Source organism: Crinia signifera, chromosome 6 (assembly GCF_055691185.1).
Source record: "Crinia signifera chromosome 6, ASM5569118v1, whole genome shotgun sequence".
NCBI classification, from domain to species: domain Eukaryota; kingdom Metazoa; phylum Chordata; class Amphibia; order Anura; family Myobatrachidae; genus Crinia; species Crinia signifera.
This window is the reverse complement of record NC_139222.1, coordinates 33727366-33751469: the sequence shown is the minus strand read 5'-3', so window position 1 is coordinate 33751469 and position 24104 is coordinate 33727366.

Below are 24104 nucleotides of genomic sequence, written 5' to 3'. Positions count from 1 at the left end.
CCCGGGGCTGTCGTTTTGGTCAAAAAATGAAAATTCTAAAAGTTCCGTTTTTTCTGCTTTAAACTCTAGGTACACATCCAAAATGTATTATTGAGTTGAAAGAAGTGGATTCTGGTGCATGGTTTTAAAACCGCAGTCAGAAAAAAAATCACAACCATATCAACATGTTTATAACCCCCGGGGCTGTCGTTCTGGTCAAAAAATGAAAATTCTAAAAGTTCCGTTTTTTCTGCTTTAATCTCTAGGTACACATCCAAAATGTATTACTGAGTTGAAAGATGTGGATTCTGGTGCATGGTTTTGAAACCGCAGTCAGAAAAAAAATCACAACCATATCAACATGTTAATAACCCCCGGGGCTGTCGTTTTGGTCAAAAAATGAAAATTCTAAAAGTTCCGTTTTTTCTGCTTTAAACTCTAGGTACACAACCAAAATGTATTACTGAGTTGAAAGAAGTGGATTCTGGTGCATGGTTTTGAAACCGCAGTCAGAAAAAAAATCACAACCATATCAACATGTTTATAACCCCCGGGGCTGTTGTTTTGGTCAAAAAATGAAAATTCTAAAAGTTCCGTTTTTTCTGCTTTAAACTCTAGGTACACAACCAAAATGTATTACTGAGTTGAAAGAAGTGGATTCTGGTGCATGGTTTTGAAACCGCAGTCAGAAAAAAAATCACAACCATATCAACATGTCTATAACCCCCGGGGCTGTTGTTTTGGTCAAAAAATGAAAATTCTAAAAGTTCAGTTTTTTCTGCTTTAAACTCTAGGTACACATCCAAAATGTATTACTGAGTTGAAAGAAGTGGATTCTGGTGCATGGTTTTGAAACCGCAGTCAGAAAAAAAATCACATCCATATCAACATGTTTATAACTCCGGGGCTGTCGTTTGGTCAAAAAATGAAAATTCTAAAAGTTCCGTTTTTTCTGCTTTAAACTCTAGGTACACATCCAAAATGTATAACTGAGTTGAAAGAAGTGGATTCTGGTGCATGGTTTTGAAACCGCAGTCAGAAAAAAAATCACAACCATATCAACATGTTAATAACCCCCGGGGCTGTCGTTTTGGTCAAAAAATGAAAATTCTAAAAGTTCCATTTTTTCTGCTTTAAACTCTAGGTACACATCCAAAATGTATTACTGAGTTGAAAGAAGTGGATTCTGGTGCATGGTTTTGAAACCGCAGTCAGAAAAAAAATCACAACCATATCAACATGTTAATAACCCCCGGGGCTGTCGTTTTGGTCAAAAAATGAAAATTCTAAAAGTTCTGTTTTATCTGCTTTAAACTCTAGGTACACATCCAAAATGTATTACTGAGTTGAAAGAAGTGGATTCTGGTGCATGGTTTTGAAACCGCAGTCATAAAAAAAATCACATCCATATCAACATGTTTATAACCCCCGGGGCTGTCGTTTTGGTCAAAAAATGAAAATTCTAAAAGTTCCGTTTTTTCTGCTTTAAACTCTAGGTACACATCCAAAATGTATAACTGAGTTGAAAGAAGTGGATTCTGGTGCATGGTTTTGAAACCGCAGTCAGAAAAAAAATCACAACCAAATCAACATGTTTATAACCCCCGGGGCTGTCGTTTTGGTCAAAAAATAAAAATTCTAAAAGTTCCATTTTTTTCTGCTTTAAACTCTAGGTACACATCCAAAATGTATTACTGAGTTGAAAGAAGTGGATTCTGGTGCATGGTTTTGAAACCGCAGTCAGAAAAAAAATCACAAACATATCAACATGTTAATAACCCCCGGGGCTGTCGTTTTGGTCAAAAAATGAAAATTCTAAAAGTTCCATTTTTTCTGCTTTAAACTCTAGGTACACATCCAAAATGTATTACTGAGTTGAAAGAAGTGGATTCTGGTGCATGGTTTTGAAACCGCAGTCAGAAAAAAAATCACAACCATATCAACATGTTTATAACCCCCGGGGCTGTCGTTTTGGTCAAAAAATGAAAATTCTAAAAGTTCCGTTTTTTCTGCTTTAAACTCTAGGTACACATCCAAAATGTATTACTGAGTTGAAAGAAGTGGATTCTGGTGCATGGTTTTGAAACCGCAGTCAGAAAAAAAATCACAACCATATCAACATGTTAATAAACCCCGGGGCTGTCGTTTTGGTCAAAAACTGAAAATTCTAAAAGTTCCGTTTTTTCTGCTTTAAACTCTAGGTACACATCCAAAATGTATTACTGAGTTGAAAGAAGTGGATTCTGGTGCATGGTTTTGAAACCGCAGTCAGAAAAAAAATCACATCCATATCAACATGTTTATAACCCCCGGGGCTGTCGTTTTGGTCAAAAAATGAAAATTGTAAAAGTTCCGTTTTCTCTGCTTTAAACTCTAGGTACACATCCAAAATGTATTATTGAGTTGAAAGAAGTGGATTCTGGTGCATGGTTTTAAAACCGCAGTCAGAAAAAAAATCACAACCATATCAACATGTTAATAACCCCCGGGGCTGTCGTTTTGGTCAAAAAATGAAAATTCTAAAAGTTCCATTTTTTCTGCTTTAAACTCTAGGTACACATCCAAAATGTATTACTGAGTTGAAAGAAGTGGATTCTGGTGCATGGTATTGAAACCGCAGTCAGAAAAAAAATCACAACCATATCAACATGTTAATAACCCCCGGGGCTGTCGTTTTGGTCAAAAAATGAAAATTCTAAAAGTTCTGTTTTATCTGCTTTAAACTCTAGGTACACATCCAAAATGTATTACTGAGTTGAAAGAAGTGGATTCTGGTGCATGGTTTTGAAACCGCAGTCATAAAAAAAATCACATCCATATCAACATGTTTATAACCCCCGGGGCTGTCGTTTTGGTCAAAAAATGAAAATTCTAAAAGTTCCGTTTTTTCTGCTTTAAACTCTAGGTACACATCCAAAATGTATAACTGAGTTGAAAGAAGTGGATTCTGGTGCATGGTTTTGAAACCGCAGTCAGAAAAAAAATCACAACCAAATCAACATGTTTATAACCCCCGGGGCTGTCGTTTTGGTCAAAAAATGAAAATTCTAAAAGTTCCATTTTTTTCTGCTTTAAACTCTAGGTACACATCCAAAATGTATTACTGAGTTGAAAGAAGTGGATTCTGGTGCATGGTTTTGAAACCGCAGTCAGAAAAAAAATCACAAACATATCAACATGTTAATAACCCCCGGGGCTGTCGTTTTGGTCAAAAAATGAAAATTCTAAAAGTTCCGTTTTTTCTGCTTTAAACTCTAGGTACACATCCAAAATGTATTACTGAGTTGAAAGAAGTGGATTCTGGTGCATGGTTTTGAAACCGCAGTCAGAAAAAAAATCACAACCATATCAACATGTTTATAACCCCCGGGGCTGTCGTTTTGGTCAAAAAATGAAAATTCTAAAAGTTCCGTTTTTTCTGCTTTAAACTCTAGGTACACATCCAAAATGTATTACTGAGTTGAAAGAAGTGGATTCTGGTGCATGGTTTTGAAACCGCAGTCAGAAAAAAAATCACAACCATATCAACATGTTAATAACCCCCGGGGCTGTCGTTTTGGTCAAAAACTGAAAATTCTAAAAGTTCCGTTTTTTCTGCTTTAAACTCTAGGTACACATCCAAAATGTATTACTGAGTTGAAAGAAGTGGATTCTGGTGCATGGTTTTGAAACCGCAGTCAGAAAAAAAATCACATCCATATCAACATGTTTATAACCCCCGGGGCTGTCGTTTTGGTCAAAAAATGAAAATTGTAAAAGTTCCGTTTTCTCTGCTTTAAACTCTAGGTACACATCCAAAATGTATTACTGAGTTGAAAGAAGTGGATTCTGGTGCATGGTTTTGAAACCGCAGTCAGAAAAAAAATCACAACCATATCAACATGATAATAACCCCCGGGGCTGTCGTTTTGGTCAAAAAATGAAAATTCTAAAAGTTCCGTTTTTTCTGCTTTAAACTCTAGGTACACATCCAAAATGTATTACTGAGTTGAAAGAAGTGGATTCTGGTGCATGGTTTTGAAACCGCAGTCAGAAAAAAAATCACAACCATATCAACATGTTTATAACCCCCGGGGCTGTCGTTTTGGTCAAAAAATGAAAATTCTAAAAGTTCCGTTTTTTCTGCTTTAAACTCTAGGTACACATCCAAAATGTATTATTGAGTTGAAAGAAGTGGATTCTGGTGCATGGTTTTAAAACCGCAGTCAGAAAAAAAATCACAACCATATCAACATGTTTATAACCCCCGGGGCTGTCGTTTTGGTCAAAAAATGAAAATTCTAAAAGTTCAGTTTTTTCTGCTTTAATCTCTAGGTACACATCCAAAATGTATTACTGAGTTGAAAGATGTGGATTCTGGTGCATGGTTTTGAAACCGCAGTCAGAAAAAAAATCACAACCATATCAACATGTTAATAACCACCGGGGCTGTCGTTTTGGTCAAAAAATGAAAATTCTAAAAGTTCAGTTTTTTCTGCTTTAAACTCTAGGTACACAACCAAAATGTATTACTGAGTTGAAAGAAGTGGATTCTGGTGCATGGTTTTAAAACCGCAGTCAGAAAAAAAATCACAAATATATCAACATGTTTATAACCCCCGGGGCTGTTGTTTTGGTCAAAAAATGAAAATTCTAAAAGTTCAGTTTTTTCTGCTTTAAACTCTAGGTACACATCCAAAATGTATTACTGAGTTGAAAGAAGTGGATTCTGGTGCATGGTTTTGAAACCGCAGTCAGAAAAAAAATCACAACCATATCAACATGTTTATAACCCCCGGGGCTGTCGTTTTGGTCAAAAAATGAAAATTCTAAAAGTTCCGTTTTTTCTGCTTTAAACTCTAGGTACACATCCAAAATGTATTACTGAGTTGAAAGAAGTGGATTCTGGTGCATGGTTTTGAAACCGCAGTCAGAAAAAAAATCACAACCATATCAACATGTTTATAACCCCCGGGGCTGTCGTTTTGGTCAAAAAATGAAAATTCTAAAAGTTCCGTTTTTTCTGCTTTAATCTCTAGGTACACATCCAAAATGTATTACTGAGTTGAAAGATGTGGATTCTGGTGCATGGTTTTGAAACCGCAGTCAGAAAAAAAATCACAACCATATCAACATGTTAATAACCACCGGGGCTGTCGTTTTGGTCAAAAAATGAAAATTCTAAAAGTTCCGTTTTTTCTGCTTTAAACTCTAGGTACACAACCAAAATGTATTACTGAGTTGAAAGAAGTGGATTCTGGTGCATGGTTTTGAAACCGCAGTCAGAAAAAAAATCACAACCATATCAACATGTTTATAACCCCCGGGGCTGTTGTTTTGGTCAAAAAATGAAAATTCTAAAAGTTCCGTTTTTTCTGCTTTAAACTCTAGGTACACAACCAAAATGTATTACTGAGTTGAAAGAAGTGGATTCTGGTGCATGGTTTTGAAACCGCAGTCAGAAAAAAAATCACAACCATATCAACATGTCTATAACCCCCGGGGCTGTTGTTTTGGTCAAAAAATGAAAATTCTAAAAGTTCAGTTTTTTCTGCTTTAAACTCTAGGTACACATCCAAAATGTATTACTGAGTTGAAAGAAGTGGATTCTGGTGCATGGTTTTGAAACCGCAGTCAGAAAAAAAATCACGTCCATATCAACATGTTTATAACCCCCGGGGCTGTCGTTTTGGTCAAAAAATGAAAATTCTAAAAGTTCCATTTTTTCTGCTTTAAACTCTAGGTACACATCCAAAATGTATTACTGAGTTGAAAGAAGTGGATTCTGGTGCATGGTTTTGAAACCGCAGTCAGAAAAAAAATCACAACCATATCAACATGTTAATAACCCCCGGGGCTGTCGTTTTGGTCAAAAAATGAAAATTCTAAAAGTTCTGTTTTTTCTGCTTTAAACTCTAGGTACACATCCAAAATGTATTACTGAGTTGAAAGAAGTGGATTCTGGTGCATGGTTTTGAAACCGCAGTCATAAAAAAAATCACATCCATATCAACATGTTTATAACCCCCGGGGCTGTCGTTTTGGTCAAAAAATGAAAATTCTAAAAGTTCCGTTTTTTCTGCTTTAAACTCTAGGTACACATCCAAAATGTATAACTGAGTTGAAAGAAGTGGATTCTGGTGCATGGTTTTGAAACCGCAGTCAGAAAAAAAATCACAACCAAATCAACATGTTTATAACCCCCGGGGCTGTCGTTTTGGTCAAAAAATGAAAATTCTAAAAGTTCCATTTTTTTCTGCTTTAAACTCTAGGTACACATCCAAAATGTATTACTGAGTTGAAAGAAGTGGATTCTGGTGCATGGTTTTGAAACCGCAGTCAGAAAAAAAATCACAAACATATCAACATGTTAATAACCCCCGGGGCTGTCGTTTTGGTCAAAAAATGAAAATTCTAAAAGTTCCGTTTTTTCTGCTTTAAACTCTAGGTACACATCCAAAATGTATTACTGAGTTGAAAGAAGTGGATTCTGGTGCATGGTTTTGAAACCGCAGTCAGAAAAAAAATCACAACCATATCAACATGTTTATAACCCCCGGGGCTGTCGTTTTGGTCAAAAAATGAAAATTCTAAAAGTTCCGTTTTTTCTGCTTTAAACTCTAGGTACACATCCAAAATGTATTACTGAGTTGAAAGAAGTGGATTCTGGTGCATGGTTTTGAAACCGCAGTCAGAAAAAAAATCACAACCATATCAACATGTTAATAACCCCCGGGGCTATCGTTTTGGTCAAAAAATGAAAATTCTAAAAGTTCCGTTTTTTCTGCTTTAAACTCTAGGTACACATCCAAAATGTACTACTGAGTTGAAAGAAGTGGATTCTGGTGCATGGTTTTGAAACCGCAGTCAGAAAAAAAATCACATCCATATCAACATGTTTATAACCCCCGGGGCTGTCGTTTTGGTCAAAAAATGAAAATTGTAAAAGTTCCGTTTTCTCTGCTTTAAACTCTAGGTACACATCCAAAATGTATTACTGAGTTGAAAGAAGTGGATTCTGGTGCATGGTTTTGAAACCGCAGTCAGAAAAAAAATCACAACCATATCAACATGTTAATAACCCCCGGGGCTGTTGTTTTGGTCAAAAAATGAAAATTCTAAAAGTTCCGTTTTTTCTGCTTTAAACTCTAGGTACACATCCAAAATGTATTACTGAGTTGAAAGAAGTGGATTCTGGTGCATGGTTTTGAAACCGCAGTCAAAAAAAAAATCACAACCATATCAACATGTTTATAACCCCCGGGGCTGTCGTTTTGGTCAAAAAATGAAAATTCTAAAAGTTCAGTTTTTTCTGCTTTAAACTCTAGGTACACATCCAAAATGTATTACTGAGTTGAAAGAAGTGGATTCTGGTGCATGGTTTTGAAACCGCAGTCAGAAAAAAAATCACAACCATATCAACATGTTAATAACCCCCGGGGCTGTCGTTTTGGTCAAAAAATGAAAATTCTAAAAGTTCCGTTTTTTCTGCTTTAAACTCTAGGTACACATCCAAAATGTATTACTGAGTTGAAAGAAGTGGATTCTGGTGCATGGTTTGAAACCGCAGTCAGAAAAAAAATCACAACCATATCAACATGTTAATAACCCCCGGGGCTGTCGTTTTGGTCAAAAAATGAAAATTCTAAAAGTTCTGTTTTTTCTGCTTTAAACTCTAGGTACACATCCAAAATGTATTACTGAGTTGAAAGAAGTGGATTCTGGTGCATGGTTTTGAAACCGCAGTCATAAAAAAAATCACATCCATATCAACATGTTTATAACCCCCGGGGCTGTCGTTTTGGTCAAAAAATGAAAATTCTAAAAGTTCCGTTTTTTCTGCTTTAAACTCTAGGTACACATCCAAAATGTATAACTGAGTTGAAAGAAGTGGATTCTGGTGCATGGTTTTGAAACCGCAGTCAGAAAAAAAATCACAACCATATCAACATGTTTATAACCCCCGGGGCTGTCGTTTTGGTCAAAAAATGAAAATTCTAAAAGTTCAGTTTTTTTCTGCTTTAAACTCTAGGTACACATCCAAAATGTATTACTGAGTTGAAAGAAGTGGATTCTGGTGCATGGTTTTGAAACCGCAGTCAGAAAAAAAATCACAACCATATCAACATGATAATAACCCCCGGGGCTGTCGTTTTGGTCAAAAAATGAAAATTCTAAAAGTTCCGTTTTTTCTGCTTTAAACTCTAGGTACACATCCAAAATGTATTACTGAGTTGAAAGAAGTGGATTCTGGTGCATGGTTTTGAAACCGCAGTCAGAAAAAAAATCACAACCATATCAACATGTTTATAACCCCCGGGGCTGTCGTTTTGGTCAAAAAATGAAAATTCTAAAAGTTCCGTTTTTTCTGCTTTAAACTCTAGGTACACATCCAAAATGTATTATTGAGTTGAAAGAAGTGGATTCTGGTGCATGGTTTTAAAACCGCAGTCAGAAAAAAAATCACAACCATATCAACATGTTTATAACCCCCGGGGCTGTCGTTCTGGTCAAAAAATGAAAATTCTAAAAGTTCCGTTTTTTCTGCTTTAATCTCTAGGTACACATCCAAAATGTATTACTAAGTTGAAAGATGTGGATTCTGGTGCATGGTTTTGAAACCGCAGTCAGAAAAAAAATCACAACCATATCAACATGTTAATAACCCCCGGGGCTGTCGTTTTGGTCAAAAAATGAAAATTCTAAAAGTTCCGTTTTTTCTGCTTTAAACTCTAGGTACACAACCAAAATGTATTACTGAGTTGAAAGAAGTGGATTCTGGTGCATGGTTTTGAAACCGCAGTCAGAAAAAAAATCACAAATATATCAACATGTTTATAACCCCCGGGGCTGTTGTTTTGGTCAAAAAATGAAAATTCTAAAAGTTCCGTTTTTTCTGCTTTAAACTCTAGGTACACATCCAAAATGTATTACTGAGTTGAAAGAAGTGGATTCTGGTGCATGGTTTTGAAACCGCAGTCAGAAAAAAAATCACAACCATATCAACATGTTTATAACCCCCGGGGCTGTTGTTTTGGTCAAAAAATGAAAATTCTAAAAGTTCAGTTTTTTCTGCTTTAAACTCTAGGTACACATCCAAAATGTATTACTGAGTTGAAAGAAGTGGATTCTGGTGCATGGTTTTGAAACCGCAGTCAGAAAAAAAATCACAACCATATCAACATGTTTATAACCCCCGGGGCTGTCGTTTTGGTCAAAAAATGAAAATTCTAAAAGTTCCGTTTTTTCTGCTTTAATCTCTAGGTACACATCCAAAATGTATTACTGAGTTGAAAGATGTGGATTCTGGTGCATGGTTTTGAAACCGCAGTCAGAAAAAAAATCACAACCATATCAACATGTTAATAACCACCGGGGCTGTCGTTTTGGTCAAAAAATGAAAATTCTAAAAGTTCCGTTTTTTCTGCTTTAAACTCTAGGTACACAACCAAAATGTATTACTGAGTTGAAAGAAGTGGATTCTGGTGCATGGTTTTGAAACCGCAGTCAGAAAAAAAATCACAACCATATCAACATGTTTATAACCCCCGGGGCTGTTGTTTTGGTCAAAAAATGAAAATTCTAAAAGTTCCGTTTTTTCTGCTTTAAACTCTAGGTACACAACCAAAATGTATTACTGAGTTGAAAGAAGTGGATTCTGGTGCATGGTTTTGAAACCGCAGTCAGAAAAAAAATCACAACCATATCAACATGTCTATAACCCCCGGGGCTGTTGTTTTGGTCAAAAAATGAAAATTCTAAAAGTTCAGTTTTTTCTGCTTTAAACTCTAGGTACACATCCAAAATGTATTACTGAGTTGAAAGAAGTGGATTCTGGTGCATGGTTTTGAAACCGCAGTCAGAAAAAAAATCACATCCATATCAACATGTTTATAACTCCGGGGCTGTCGTTTTGGTCAAAAAATGAAAATTCTAAAAGTTCCGTTTTTTCTGCTTTAAACTCTAGGTACACATCCAAAATGTATAACTGAGTTGAAAGAAGTGGATTCTGGTGCATGGTTTTGAAACCGCAGTCAGAAAAAAAATCACAACCATATCAACATGTTAACCCCCGGGGCTGTCGTTTTGGTAAAAAAATGAAAATTCTAAAAGTTCTGTTTTTTCTGCTTTAAACTCTAGGTACACATCCAAAATGTATTACTGAGTTGAAAGAAGTGGATTCTGGTGCATGGTTTTGAAACCGCAGTCAGAAAAAAAATCACATCCATATCAACATGTTTATAACCCCCGGGGCTGTCGTTTTGGTCAAAAAATGAAAATTCTAAAAGTTCCGTTTTTTCTGCTTTAAACTCTAGGTACACATCCAAAATGTATTACTGAGTTGAAAGAAGTGGATTCTGGTGCATGGTTTTGAAACCGCAGTCAGAAAAAAAATCACAACCATATCAACATGTTTATAACCCCCGGGGCTGTCGTTTTGGTCAAAAAATGAAAATTCTAAAAGTTCCGTTTTTTCTGCTTTAAACTCTAGGTACACATCCAAAATGTATTACTGAGTTGAAAGAAGTGGATTCTGGTGCATGGTTTTGAAACCGCAGTCAGAAAAAAAATCACAACCATATCAACATGTTAATAACCCCCGGGGCTATCGTTTTGGTCAAAAAATGAAAATTCTAAAAGTTCCGTTTTTTCTGCTTTAAACTCTAGGTACACATCCAAAATGTACTACTGAGTTGAAAGAAGTGGATTCTGGTGCATGGTTTTGAAACCGCAGTCAGAAAAAAAATCACATCCATATCAACATGTTTATAACCCCCGGGGCTGTCGTTTTGGTCAAAAAATGAAAATTGTAAAAGTTCCGTTTTCTCTGCTTTAAACTCTAGGTACACATCCAAAATGTATTACTGAGTTGAAAGAAGTGGATTCTGGTGCATGGTTTTGAAACCGCAGTCAGAAAAAAAATCACAACCATATCAACATGTTAATAACCCCCGGGGCTGTTGTTTTGGTCAAAAAATGAAAATTCTAAAAGTTCCGTTTTTTCTGCTTTAAACTCTAGGTACACATCCAAAATGTATTACTGAGTTGAAAGAAGTGGATTCTGGTGCATGGTTTTGAAACCGCAGTCAGAAAAAAAATCACAACCATATCAACATGTTTATAACCCCCGGGGCTGTCGTTTTGGTCAAAAAATGAAAATTCTAAAAGTTCAGTTTTTTCTGCTTTAAACTCTAGGTACACATCCAAAATGTATTACTGAGTTGAAAGAAGTGGATTCTGGTGCATGGTTTTGAAACCGCAGTCAGAAAAAAAATCACAACCATATCAACATGTTAATAACCCCCGGGGCTGTCGTTTTGGTCAAAAAATGAAAATTCTAAAAGTTCCGTTTTTTCTGCTTTAAACTCTAGGTACACATCCAAAATGTATTACTGAGTTGAAAGAAGTGGATTCTGGTGCATGGTTTGAAACCGCAGTCAGAAAAAAAATCACAACCATATCAACATGTTAATAACCCCCGGGGCTGTCGTTTTGGTCAAAAAATGAAAATTCTAAAAGTTCTGTTTTTTCTGCTTTAAACTCTAGGTACACATCCAAAATGTATTACTGAGTTGAAAGAAGTGGATTCTGGTGCATGGTTTTGAAACCGCAGTCATAAAAAAAATCACATCCATATCAACATGTTTATAACCCCCGGGGCTGTCGTTTTGGTCAAAAAATGAAAATTCTAAAAGTTCCGTTTTTTCTGCTTTAAACTCTAGGTACACATCCAAAATGTATAACTGAGTTGAAAGAAGTGGATTCTGGTGCATGGTTTTGAAACCGCAGTCAGAAAAAAAATCACAACCATATCAACATGTTTATAACCCCCGGGGCTGTCGTTTTGGTCAAAAAATGAAAATTCTAAAAGTTCAGTTTTTTTCTGCTTTAAACTCTAGGTACACATCCAAAATGTATTACTGAGTTGAAAGAAGTGGATTCTGGTGCATGGTTTTGAAACCGCAGTCAGAAAAAAAATCACAACCATATCAACATGATAATAACCCCCGGGGCTGTCGTTTTGGTCAAAAAATGAAAATTCTAAAAGTTCCGTTTTTTCTGCTTTAAACTCTAGGTACACATCCAAAATGTATTACTGAGTTGAAAGAAGTGGATTCTGGTGCATGGTTTTGAAACCGCAGTCAGAAAAAAAATCACAACCATATCAACATGTTTATAACCCCCGGGGCTGTCGTTTTGGTCAAAAAATGAAAATTCTAAAAGTTCCGTTTTTTCTGCTTTAAACTCTAGGTACACATCCAAAATGTATTATTGAGTTGAAAGAAGTGGATTCTGGTGCATGGTTTTAAAACCGCAGTCAGAAAAAAAATCACAACCATATCAACATGTTTATAACCCCCGGGGCTGTCGTTCTGGTCAAAAAATGAAAATTCTAAAAGTTCCGTTTTTTCTGCTTTAATCTCTAGGTACACATCCAAAATGTATTACTAAGTTGAAAGATGTGGATTCTGGTGCATGGTTTTGAAACCGCAGTCAGAAAAAAAATCACAACCATATCAACATGTTAATAACCCCCGGGGCTGTCGTTTTGGTCAAAAAATGAAAATTCTAAAAGTTCCGTTTTTTCTGCTTTAAACTCTAGGTACACAACCAAAATGTATTACTGAGTTGAAAGAAGTGGATTCTGGTGCATGGTTTTGAAACCGCAGTCAGAAAAAAAATCACAAATATATCAACATGTTTATAACCCCCGGGGCTGTTGTTTTGGTCAAAAAATGAAAATTCTAAAAGTTCCGTTTTTTCTGCTTTAAACTCTAGGTACACATCCAAAATGTATTACTGAGTTGAAAGAAGTGGATTCTGGTGCATGGTTTTGAAACCGCAGTCAGAAAAAAAATCACAACCATATCAACATGTTTATAACCCCCGGGGCTGTTGTTTTGGTCAAAAAATGAAAATTCTAAAAGTTCAGTTTTTTCTGCTTTAAACTCTAGGTACACATCCAAAATGTATTACTGAGTTGAAAGAAGTGGATTCTGGTGCATGGTTTTGAAACCGCAGTCAGAAAAAAAATCACAACCATATCAACATGTTTATAACCCCCGGGGCTGTCGTTTTGGTCAAAAAATGAAAATTCTAAAAGTTCCGTTTTTTCTGCTTTAATCTCTAGGTACACATCCAAAATGTATTACTGAGTTGAAAGATGTGGATTCTGGTGCATGGTTTTGAAACCGCAGTCAGAAAAAAAATCACAACCATATCAACATGTTAATAACCACCGGGGCTGTCGTTTTGGTCAAAAAATGAAAATTCTAAAAGTTCCGTTTTTTCTGCTTTAAACTCTAGGTACACAACCAAAATGTATTACTGAGTTGAAAGAAGTGGATTCTGGTGCATGGTTTTGAAACCGCAGTCAGAAAAAAAATCACAACCATATCAACATGTTTATAACCCCCGGGGCTGTTGTTTTGGTCAAAAAATGAAAATTCTAAAAGTTCCGTTTTTTCTGCTTTAAACTCTAGGTACACAACCAAAATGTATTACTGAGTTGAAAGAAGTGGATTCTGGTGCATGGTTTTGAAACCGCAGTCAGAAAAAAAATCACAACCATATCAACATGTCTATAACCCCCGGGGCTGTTGTTTTGGTCAAAAAATGAAAATTCTAAAAGTTCAGTTTTTTCTGCTTTAAACTCTAGGTACACATCCAAAATGTATTACTGAGTTGAAAGAAGTGGATTCTGGTGCATGGTTTTGAAACCGCAGTCAGAAAAAAAATCACATCCATATCAACATGTTTATAACTCCGGGGCTGTCGTTTTGGTCAAAAAATGAAAATTCTAAAAGTTCCGTTTTTTCTGCTTTAAACTCTAGGTACACATCCAAAATGTATAACTGAGTTGAAAGAAGTGGATTCTGGTGCATGGTTTTGAAACCGCAGTCAGAAAAAAAATCACAACCATATCAACATGTTAATAACCCCCGGGGCTGTCGTTTTGGTAAAAAAATGAAAATTCTAAAAGTTCTGTTTTTTCTGCTTTAAACTCTAGGTACACATCCAAAATGTATTACTGAGTTGAAAGAAGTGGATTCTGGTGCATGGTTTTGAAACCGCAGTCAGAAAAAAAATCACATCCATATCAACATGTTTATAACCCCCGGGGCTGTCGTTTTGGTCAAAAAATGAAAATTCTAAAAGTTCCGTTTTTTCTGCTTTAAACTCTAGGTACACATCCAAAATGTATTACTGAGTTGAAAGAAGTGGATTCTGGTGCATGGTTTTGAAACCGCAGTCAGAAAAAAAATCACAACCATATCAACATGTTTATAACCCCCGGGGCTGTCGTTTTGGTCAAAAAATGAAAATTCTAAAAGTTCCGTTTTTTCTGCTTTAAACTCTAGGTACACATCCAAAATGTATTACTGAGTTGAAAGAAGTGGATTCTGGTGCATGGTTTTGAAACCGCAGTCAGAAAAAAAATCACAACCATATCAACATGTTAATAACCCCCGGGGCTATCGTTTTGGTCAAAAAATGAAAATTCTAAAAGTTCCGTTTTTTCTGCTTTAAACTCTAGGTACACATCCAAAATGTACTACTGAGTTGAAAGAAGTGGATTCTGGTGCATGGTTTTGAAACCGCAGTCAGAAAAAAAATCACATCCATATCAACATGTTTATAACCCCCGGGGCTGTCGTTTTGGTCAAAAAATGAAAATTGTAAAAGTTCCGTTTTCTCTGCTTTAAACTCTAGGTACACATCCAAAATGTATTACTGAGTTGAAAGAAGTGGATTCTGGTGCATGGTTTTGAAACCGCAGTCAGAAAAAAAATCACAACCATATCAACATGTTAATAACCCCCGGGGCTGTTGTTTTGGTCAAAAAATGAAAATTCTAAAAGTTCCGTTTTTTCTGCTTTAAACTCTAGGTACACATCCAAAATGTATTACTGAGTTGAAAGAAGTGGATTCTGGTGCATGGTTTTGAAACCGCAGTCAGAAAAAAAATCACAACCATATCAACATGTTTATAACCCCCGGGGCTGTCGTTTTGGTCAAAAAATGAAAATTCTAAAAGTTCAGTTTTTTCTGCTTTAAACTCTAGGTACACATCCAAAATGTATTACTGAGTTGAAAGAAGTGGATTCTGGTGCATGGTTTTGAAACCGCAGTCAGAAAAAAAATCACAACCATATCAACATGTTAATAACCCCCGGGGCTGTCGTTTTGGTCAAAAAATGAAAATTCTAAAAGTTCCGTTTTTTCTGCTTTAAACTCTAGGTACACATCCAAAATGTATTACTGAGTTGAAAGAAGTGGATTCTGGTGCATGGTTTGAAACCGCAGTCAGAAAAAAAATCACAACCATATCAACATGTTAATAACCCCCGGGGCTGTCGTTTTGGTCAAAAAATGAAAATTCTAAAAGTTCTGTTTTTTCTGCTTTAAACTCTAGGTACACATCCAAAATGTATTACTGAGTTGAAAGAAGTGGATTCTGGTGCATGGTTTTGAAACCGCAGTCATAAAAAAAATCACATCCATATCAACATGTTTATAACCCCCGGGGCTGTCGTTTTGGTCAAAAAATGAAAATTCTAAAAGTTCCGTTTTTTCTGCTTTAAACTCTAGGTACACATCCAAAATGTATAACTGAGTTGAAAGAAGTGGATTCTGGTGCATGGTTTTGAAACCGCAGTCAGAAAAAAAATCACAACCATATCAACATGTTTATAACCCCCGGGGCTGTCGTTTTGGTCAAAAAATGAAAATTCTAAAAGTTCAGTTTTTTTCTGCTTTAAACTCTAGGTACACATCCAAAATGTATTACTGAGTTGAAAGAAGTGGATTCTGGTGCATGGTTTTGAAACCGCAGTCAGAAAAAAAATCACAACCATATCAACATGATAATAACCCCCGGGGCTGTCGTTTTGGTCAAAAAATGAAAATTCTAAAAGTTCCGTTTTTTCTGCTTTAAACTCTAGGTACACATCCAAAATGTATTACTGAGTTGAAAGAAGTGGATTCTGGTGCATGGTTTTGAAACCGCAGTCAGAAAAAAAATCACAACCATATCAACATGTTTATAACCCCCGGGGCTGTCGTTTTGGTCAAAAAATGAAAATTCTAAAAGTTCCGTTTTTTCTGCTTTAAACTCTAGGTACACATCCAAAATGTATTATTGAGTTGAAAGAAGTGGATTCTGGTGCATGGTTTTAAAACCGCAGTCAGAAAAAAAATCACAACCATATCAACATGTTTATAACCCCCGGGGCTGTCGTTCTGGTCAAAAAATGAAAATTCTAAAAGTTCCGTTTTTTCTGCTTTAATCTCTAGGTACACATCCAAAATGTATTACTAAGTTGAAAGATGTGGATTCTGGTGCATGGTTTTGAAACCGCAGTCAGAAAAAAAATCACAACCATATCAACATGTTAATAACCCCCGGGGCTGTCGTTTTGGTCAAAAAATGAAAATTCTAAAAGTTCCGTTTTTTCTGCTTTAAACTCTAGGTACACAACCAAAATGTATTACTGAGTTGAAAGAAGTGGATTCTGGTGCATGGTTTTGAAACCGCAGTCAGAAAAAAAATCACAAATATATCAACATGTTTATAACCCCCGGGGCTGTTGTTTTGGTCAAAAAATGAAAATTCTAAAAGTTCCGTTTTTTCTGCTTTAAACTCTAGGTACACATCCAAAATGTATTACTGAGTTGAAAGAAGTGGATTCTGGTGCATGGTTTTGAAACCGCAGTCAGAAAAAAAATCACAACCATATCAACATGTTTATAACCCCCGGGGCTGTTGTTTTGGTCAAAAAATGAAAATTCTAAAAGTTCAGTTTTTTCTGCTTTAAACTCTAGGTACACATCCAAAATGTATTACTGAGTTGAAAGAAGTGGATTCTGGTGCATGGTTTTGAAACCGCAGTCAGAAAAAAAATCACAACCATATCAACATGTTTATAACCCCCGGGGCTGTCGTTTTGGTCAAAAAATGAAAATTCTAAAAGTTCCGTTTTTTCTGCTTTAATCTCTAGGTACACATCCAAAATGTATTACTGAGTTGAAAGATGTGGATTCTGGTGCATGGTTTTGAAACCGCAGTCAGAAAAAAAATCACAACCATATCAACATGTTAATAACCACCGGGGATGTCGTTTTGGTCAAAAAATGAAAATTCTAAAAGTTCCGTTTTTTCTGCTTTAAACTCTAGGTACACAACCAAAATGTATTACTGAGTTGAAAGAAGTGGATTCTGGTGCATGGTTTTGAAACCGCAGTCAGAAAAAAAATCACAACCATATCAACATGTTTATAACCCCCGGGGCTGTTGTTTTGGTCAAAAAATGAAAATTCTAAAAGTTCCGTTTTTTCTGCTTTAAACTCTAGGTACACAACCAAAATGTATTACTGAGTTGAAAGAAGTGGATTCTGGTGCATGGTTTTGAAACCGCAGTCAGAAAAAAAATCACAACCATATCAACATGTCTATAACCCCCGGGGCTGTTGTTTTGGTCAAAAAATGAAAATTCTAAAAGTTCAGTTTTTTCTGCTTTAAACTCTAGGTACACATCCAAAATGTATTACTGAGTTGAAAGAAGTGGATTCTGGTGCATGGTTTTGAAACCGCAGTCAGAAAAAAAATCACATCCATATCAACATGTTTATAACTCCGGGGCTGTCGTTTTGGTCAAAAAATGAAAATTCTAAAAGTTCCGTTTTTTCTGCTTTAAACTCTAGGTACACATCCAAAATGTATAACTGAGTTGAAAGAAGTGGATTCTGGTGCATGGTTTTGAAACCGCAGTCAGAAAAAAAATCACAACCATATCAACATGTTAATAACCCCCGGGGCTGTCGTTTTGGTAAAAAAATGAAAATTCTAAAAGTTCTGTTTTTTCTGCTTTAAACTCTAGGTACACATCCAAAATGTATTACTGAGTTGAAAGAAGTGGATTCTGGTGCATGGTTTTGAAACCGCAGTCAGAAAAAAAATCACAACCATATCAACATGTTAATAACCCCCGGGGCTGTCGTTTTGGTCAAAAAATGAAAATTCTAAAAGTTCTGTTTTTTCTGCTTTAAACTCTAGGTACACATCCAAAATGTATTACTGAGTTGAAAGAAGTGGATTCTGGTGCATGGTTTTGAAACCGCAGTCATAAAAAAAATCACATCCATATCAACATGTTTATAACCCCCGGGGCTGTCGTTTTGGTCAAAAAATGAAAATTCTAAAAGTTCCGTTTTTTCTGCTTTAAACTCTAGGTACACATCCAAAATGTATAACTGAGTTGAAAGAAGTGGATTCTGGTGCATGGTTTTGAAACCGCAGTCAGAAAAAAAATCACAACCAAATCAACATGTTTATAACCCCCGGGGCTGTCGTTTTGGTCAAAAAATGAAAATTCTAAAAGTTCCATTTTTTTCTGCTTTAAATTCTAGGTACACATCCAAAATGTATTACTGAGTTGAAAGAAGTGGATTCTGGTGCATGGTTTTGAAACCGCAGTCAGAAAAAAAATCACAAACATATCAACATGTTAATAACCCCCGGGGCTGTCGTTTTGGTCAAAAAATGAAAATTCTAAAAGTTCCGTTTTTTTCTGCTTTAAACTCTAGGTACACATCCAAAATGTATTACTGAGTTGAAAGAAGTGGATTCTGGTGCATGGTTTTGAAACCGCAGTCAGAAAAAAAATCACAACCATATCAACATGTTTATAACCCCCGGGGCTGTCGTTTTGGTCAAAAAATGAAAATTCTAAAAGTTCCGTTTTTTCTGCTTTAAACTCTAGGTACACATCCAAAATGTATTACTGAGTTGAAAGAAGTGGATTCTGGTGCATGGTTTTGAAACCGCAGTCAGAAAAAAAATCACAACCATATCAACATGTTAATAACCCCCGGGGCTGTCGTTTTGGTCAAAAACTGAAAATTCTAAAAGTTCCGTTTTTTCTGCTTTAAACTCTAGGTACACATCCAAAATGTATTACTGAGTTGAAAGAAGTGGATTCTGGTGCATGGTTTTGAAACCGCAGTCAGAAAAAAAATCACATCCATATCAACATGTTTATAACCCCCGGGGCTGTCGTTTTGGTCAAAAAATGAAAATTGTAAAAGTTCCGTTTTCTCTGCTTTAAACTCTAGGTACACATCCAAAATGTATTACTGAGTTGAAAGAAGTGGATTCTGGTGCATGGTTTTGAAACCGCAGTCAGAAAAAAAATCACAACCATATCAACATGTTAATAACCCCCGGGGCTGTTGTTTTGGTCAAAAAATGAAAATTCTAAAAGTTCCGTTTTTTCTGCTTTAAACTCTAGGTACACATCCAAAATGTATTACTGAGTTGAAAGAAGTGGATTCTGGTGCATGGTTTTGAAACCGCAGTCAGAAAAAAAATCACAACCATATCAACATGTTTATAACCCCCGGGGCTGTCGTTTTGGTCAAAAAATGAAAATTCTAAAAGTTCAGTTTTTTCTGCTTTAAACTCTAGGTACACATCCAAAATGTATTACTGAGTTGAAAGAAGTGGATTCTGGTGCATGGTTTTGAAACCGCAGTCAGAAAAAAAATCACAACCATATAAACATGTTAATAACCCCCGGGGCTGTCGTTTTGGTCAAAAAATGAAAATTCTAAAAGTTCCGTTTTTTCTGCTTTAAACTCTAGGTACACATCCAAAATGTATTACTGAGTTGAAAGAAGTGGATTCTGGTGCATGGTTTTGAAACCGCAGTCAGAAAAAAAATCACAACCATATCAACATGTTTATAACCCCCTGGGCTGTCGTTTTGGTCAAAAAATGAAAATTCTAAAAGTTCAGTTTTTTCTGCTTTAAACTCTAGGTACACATCCAAAATGTATTACTGAGTTGAAAGAAGTGGATTCTGGTGCATGGTTTGAAACCGCAGTCAGAAAAAAAATCACAACCATATCAACATGTTAATAACCCCCGGGGCTGTCGTTTTGGTCAAAAAATGAAAATTCTAAAAGTTCTGTTTTTTCTGCTTTAAACTCTAGGTACACATCCAAAATGTATTACTGAGTTGAAAGAAGTGGATTCTGGTGCATGGTTTTGAAACCGCAGTCATAAAAAAAATCACATCCATATCAACATGTTTATAACCCCCGGGGCTGTCGTTTTGGTCAAAAAATGAAAATTCTAAAAGTTCCGTTTTTTCTGCTTTAAACTCTAGGTACACATCCAAAATGTATAACTGAGTTGAAAGAAGTGGATTCTGGTGCATGGTTTTGAAACCGCAGTCAGAAAAAAAATCACAACCATATCAACATGTTTATAACCCCCGGGGCTGTCGTTTTGGTCAAAAAATGAAAATTCTAAAAGTTCCGTTTTTTTCTGCTTTAAACTCTAGGTACACATCCAAAATGTATTACTGAGTTGAAAGAAGTGGATTCTGGTGCATGGTTTTGAAACCGCAGTCAGAAAAAAAATCACAACCATATCAACATGATAATAACCCCCGGGGCTGTCGTTTTGGTCAAAAAATGAAAATTCTAAAAGTTCCGTTTTTTCTGCTTTAAACTCTAGGTACACATCCAAAATGTATTACTGAGTTGAAAGAAGTGGATTCTGGTGCATGGTTTTGAAACCGCAGTCAGAAAAAAAATCACAACCATATCAACATGTTTATAACCCCCGGGGCTGTCGTTTTGGTCAAAAAATGAAAATTCTAAAAGTTCCGTTTTTTCTGCTTTAAACTCTAGGTACACATCCAAAATGTATTATTGAGTTGAAAGAAGTGGATTCTGGTGCATGGTTTTAAAACCGCAGTCAGAAAAAAAAATCACAACCATATCAACATGTTTATAACCCCCGGGGCTGTCGTTCTGGTCAAAAAATGAAAATTCTAAAAGTTCCGTTTTTTCTGCTTTAATCTCTAGGTACACATCCAAAATGTATTACTGAGTTGAAAGATGTGGATTCTGGTGCATGGTTTTGAAACCGCAGTCAGAAAAAAAATCACAACCATATCAACATGTTAATAACCCCCGGGGCTGTCGTTTTGGTCAAAAAATGAAAATTCTAAAAGTTCCGTTTTTTCTGCTTTAAACTCTAGGTACACAACCAAAATGTATTACTGAGTTGAAAGAAGTGGATTCTGGTGCATGGTTTTGAAACCGCAGTCAGAAAAAAAATCACAAATATATCAACATGTTTATAACCCCCGGGGCTGTTGTTTTGGTCAAAAAATGAAAATTCTAAAAGTTCCGTTTTTTCTGCTTTAAACTCTAGGTACACATCCAAAATGTATTACTGAGTTGAAAGAAGTGGATTCTGGTGCATGGTTTTGAAACCGCAGTCAGAAAAAAAATCACAACCATATCAACATGTTTATAACCCCCGGGGCTGTTGTTTTGGTCAAAAAATGAAAATTCTAAAAGTTCAGTTTTTTCTGCTTTAAACTCTAGGTACACATCCAAAATGTATTACTGAGTTGAAAGAAGTGGATTCTGGTGCATGGTTTTGAAACCGCAGTCAGAAAAAAAATCACAACCATATCAACATGTTAATAACCCCCGGGGCTGTCGTTTTGGTAAAAAAATGAAAATTCTAAAAGTTCAGTTTTTTCTGCTTTAAACTCTAGGTACACATCCAAAATGTATTACTGAGTTGAAAGAAGTGGATTCTGGTGCATGGTTTTGAAACCGCAGTCAGAAAAAAAATCACAACCATATCAACATGTTTATAACCCCCGGGGCTGTCGTTTTGGTCAAAAAATGAAAATTCTTAAAGTTCCGTTTTTTCTGCTTTAAACTCTAGGTACACATCCAAAATGTATTACTGAGTTGAAAGAAGTGGATTCTGGTGCATGGTTTTGAAACCGCAGTCAGAAAAAAAATCACATCCATATCAACATGTTTATAACCCCCGGGGCTGTCGTTTTGGTCAAAAAATGAAAATTCTAAAAGTTCCGTTTTTTCTGCTTTAAACTCTAGGTACACATCCAAAATGTATTACTGAGTTGAAAGAAGTGGATTCTGGTGCATGGTTTTGAAACCGCAGTCAGAAAAAAAATCACATCCATATCAACATGTTTATAACCCCCGGGGCTGTCGTTTTGGTCAAAAAATGAAAATTCTAAAAGTTCCGTTTTTTCTGCTTTAAACTCTAGGTACACATCCAAAATGTATAACTGAGTTGAAAGAAGTGGATTCTGGTGCATGGTTTTAAAACCACAGTCAGAAAAAAAATCACAACCATATCAACATGTTTATAACCCCCGGGGCTGTCGTTTTGGTCAAAAAATGAAAATTCTAAAAGTTCAGTTTTTTCTGCTTTAAACTCTAGGTACACATCCGAAATGTATTACTGAGTTGAAAGAAGTGGATTCTGGTGCATGGTTTTGAAACCGCAGTCAGAAAAAAAATCACAACCATATCAACATGTTTATAACCCCCGGGGCTGTCGTTTTGGTCAAAAAATGAAAATTCTAAAAGTTCCATTTTTTCTGCTTTAAACTCTAGGTACACATCCAAAATGTATTACTGAGTTGAAAGAAGTGGATTCTGGTGCATGGTTTTGAAACCGCAGTCAGAAAAAAAATCACATCCATATCAACATGTTTATAACCCCCGGGGCTGTCGTTTTGGTCAAAAAATGAAAATCTAAAAGTTCCGTTTTTTCTGCTTTAAACTCTAGGTACACATCCAAAATGTATAACTGAGTTGAAAGAAGTGGATTCTGGTGCATGGTTTGAAACCGCAGTCAGAAAAAAAATCACAACCATATCAACATGTTTATAACCCCCGGGGCTGTCGTTTTGGTCAAAAAATGAAAATTCTAAAAGTTCCGTTTTTTCTGCTTTAAACTCTAGGTACACATCCAAAATGTATTACTGAGTTGAAAGAAGTGGATTCTGGTGCATGGTTTTGAAACCGCAGTCAGAAAAAAAATCACAACCATATCAACATGATAATAACCCCCGGGGCTGTCGTTTTGGTCAAAAAATGAAAATTCTAAAAGTTCAGTTTTTTCTGCTTTAAACTCTAGGTACACATCCAAAATGTATTACTGAGTTGAAAGAAGTGGATTCTGGTGCATGGTTTTGAAACCGCAGTCAGAAAAAAAATCACAACCATATCAACATGTTTATAACCCCCGGGGCTGTCGTTTTGGTCAAAAAATGAAAATTCTAAAAGTTCCGTTTTTTCTGCTTTAAACTCTAGGTACACATCCAAAATGTATTATTGAGTTGAAAGAAGTGGATTCTGGTGCATGGTTTTAAAACCGCAGTCAGAAAAAAAATCACAACCATATCAACATGTTTATAACCCCCGGGGCTGTCGTTCTGGTCAAAAAATGAAAATTCTAAAAGTTCCGTTTTTTCTGCTTTAATCTCTAGGTACACATCCAAAATGTATTACTGAGTTGAAAGATGTGGATTCTGGTGCATGGTTTTGAAACCGCAGTCAGAAAAAAAATCACAACCATATCAACATGTTAATAACCACCGGGGCTGTCGTTTTGGTCAAAAAATGAAAATTCTAAAAGTTCCGTTTTTTCTGCTTTAAACTCTAGGTACACAACCAAAATGTATTACTGAGTTGAAGGAAGTGGATTCTGGTGCATGGTTTTGAAACCGCAGTCAGAAAAAAAATCACAAATATATCAACATGTTTATAACCCCCGGGGCTGTTGTTTTGGTCAAAAAATGAAAATTCTAAAAGTTCAGTTTTTTCTGCTTTAAACTCTAGGTACACATCCAAAATGTATTACTGAGTTGAAAGAAGTGGATTCTGGTGCATGGTTTTGAAACCGCAGTCAGAAAAAAAATCACAACCATATCAACATGTTTATAACCCCCGGGGCTGTTGTTTTGGTCAAAAAATGAAAATTCTAAAAGTTCAGTTTTTTCTGCTTTAAACTCTAGGTACACATCCAAAATGTATTACTGAGTTGAAAGAAGTGGATTCTGGTGCATGGTTTTGAAACCGCAGTCAGAAAAAAAATCACAACCATATCAACATGTTAATAACCCCCGGGGCTGTCGTTTTGGTCAAAAAATGAAAATTCGAAAAGTTCCGTTTTTTCTGCTTTAAACTCTAGGTACACATCCAAAATGTATTACTGAGTTGAAAGAAGTGGATTCTGGTGCATGGTTTTGAAACCGCAGTCAGAAAAAAAATCACAACCATATCAACATGTTTAT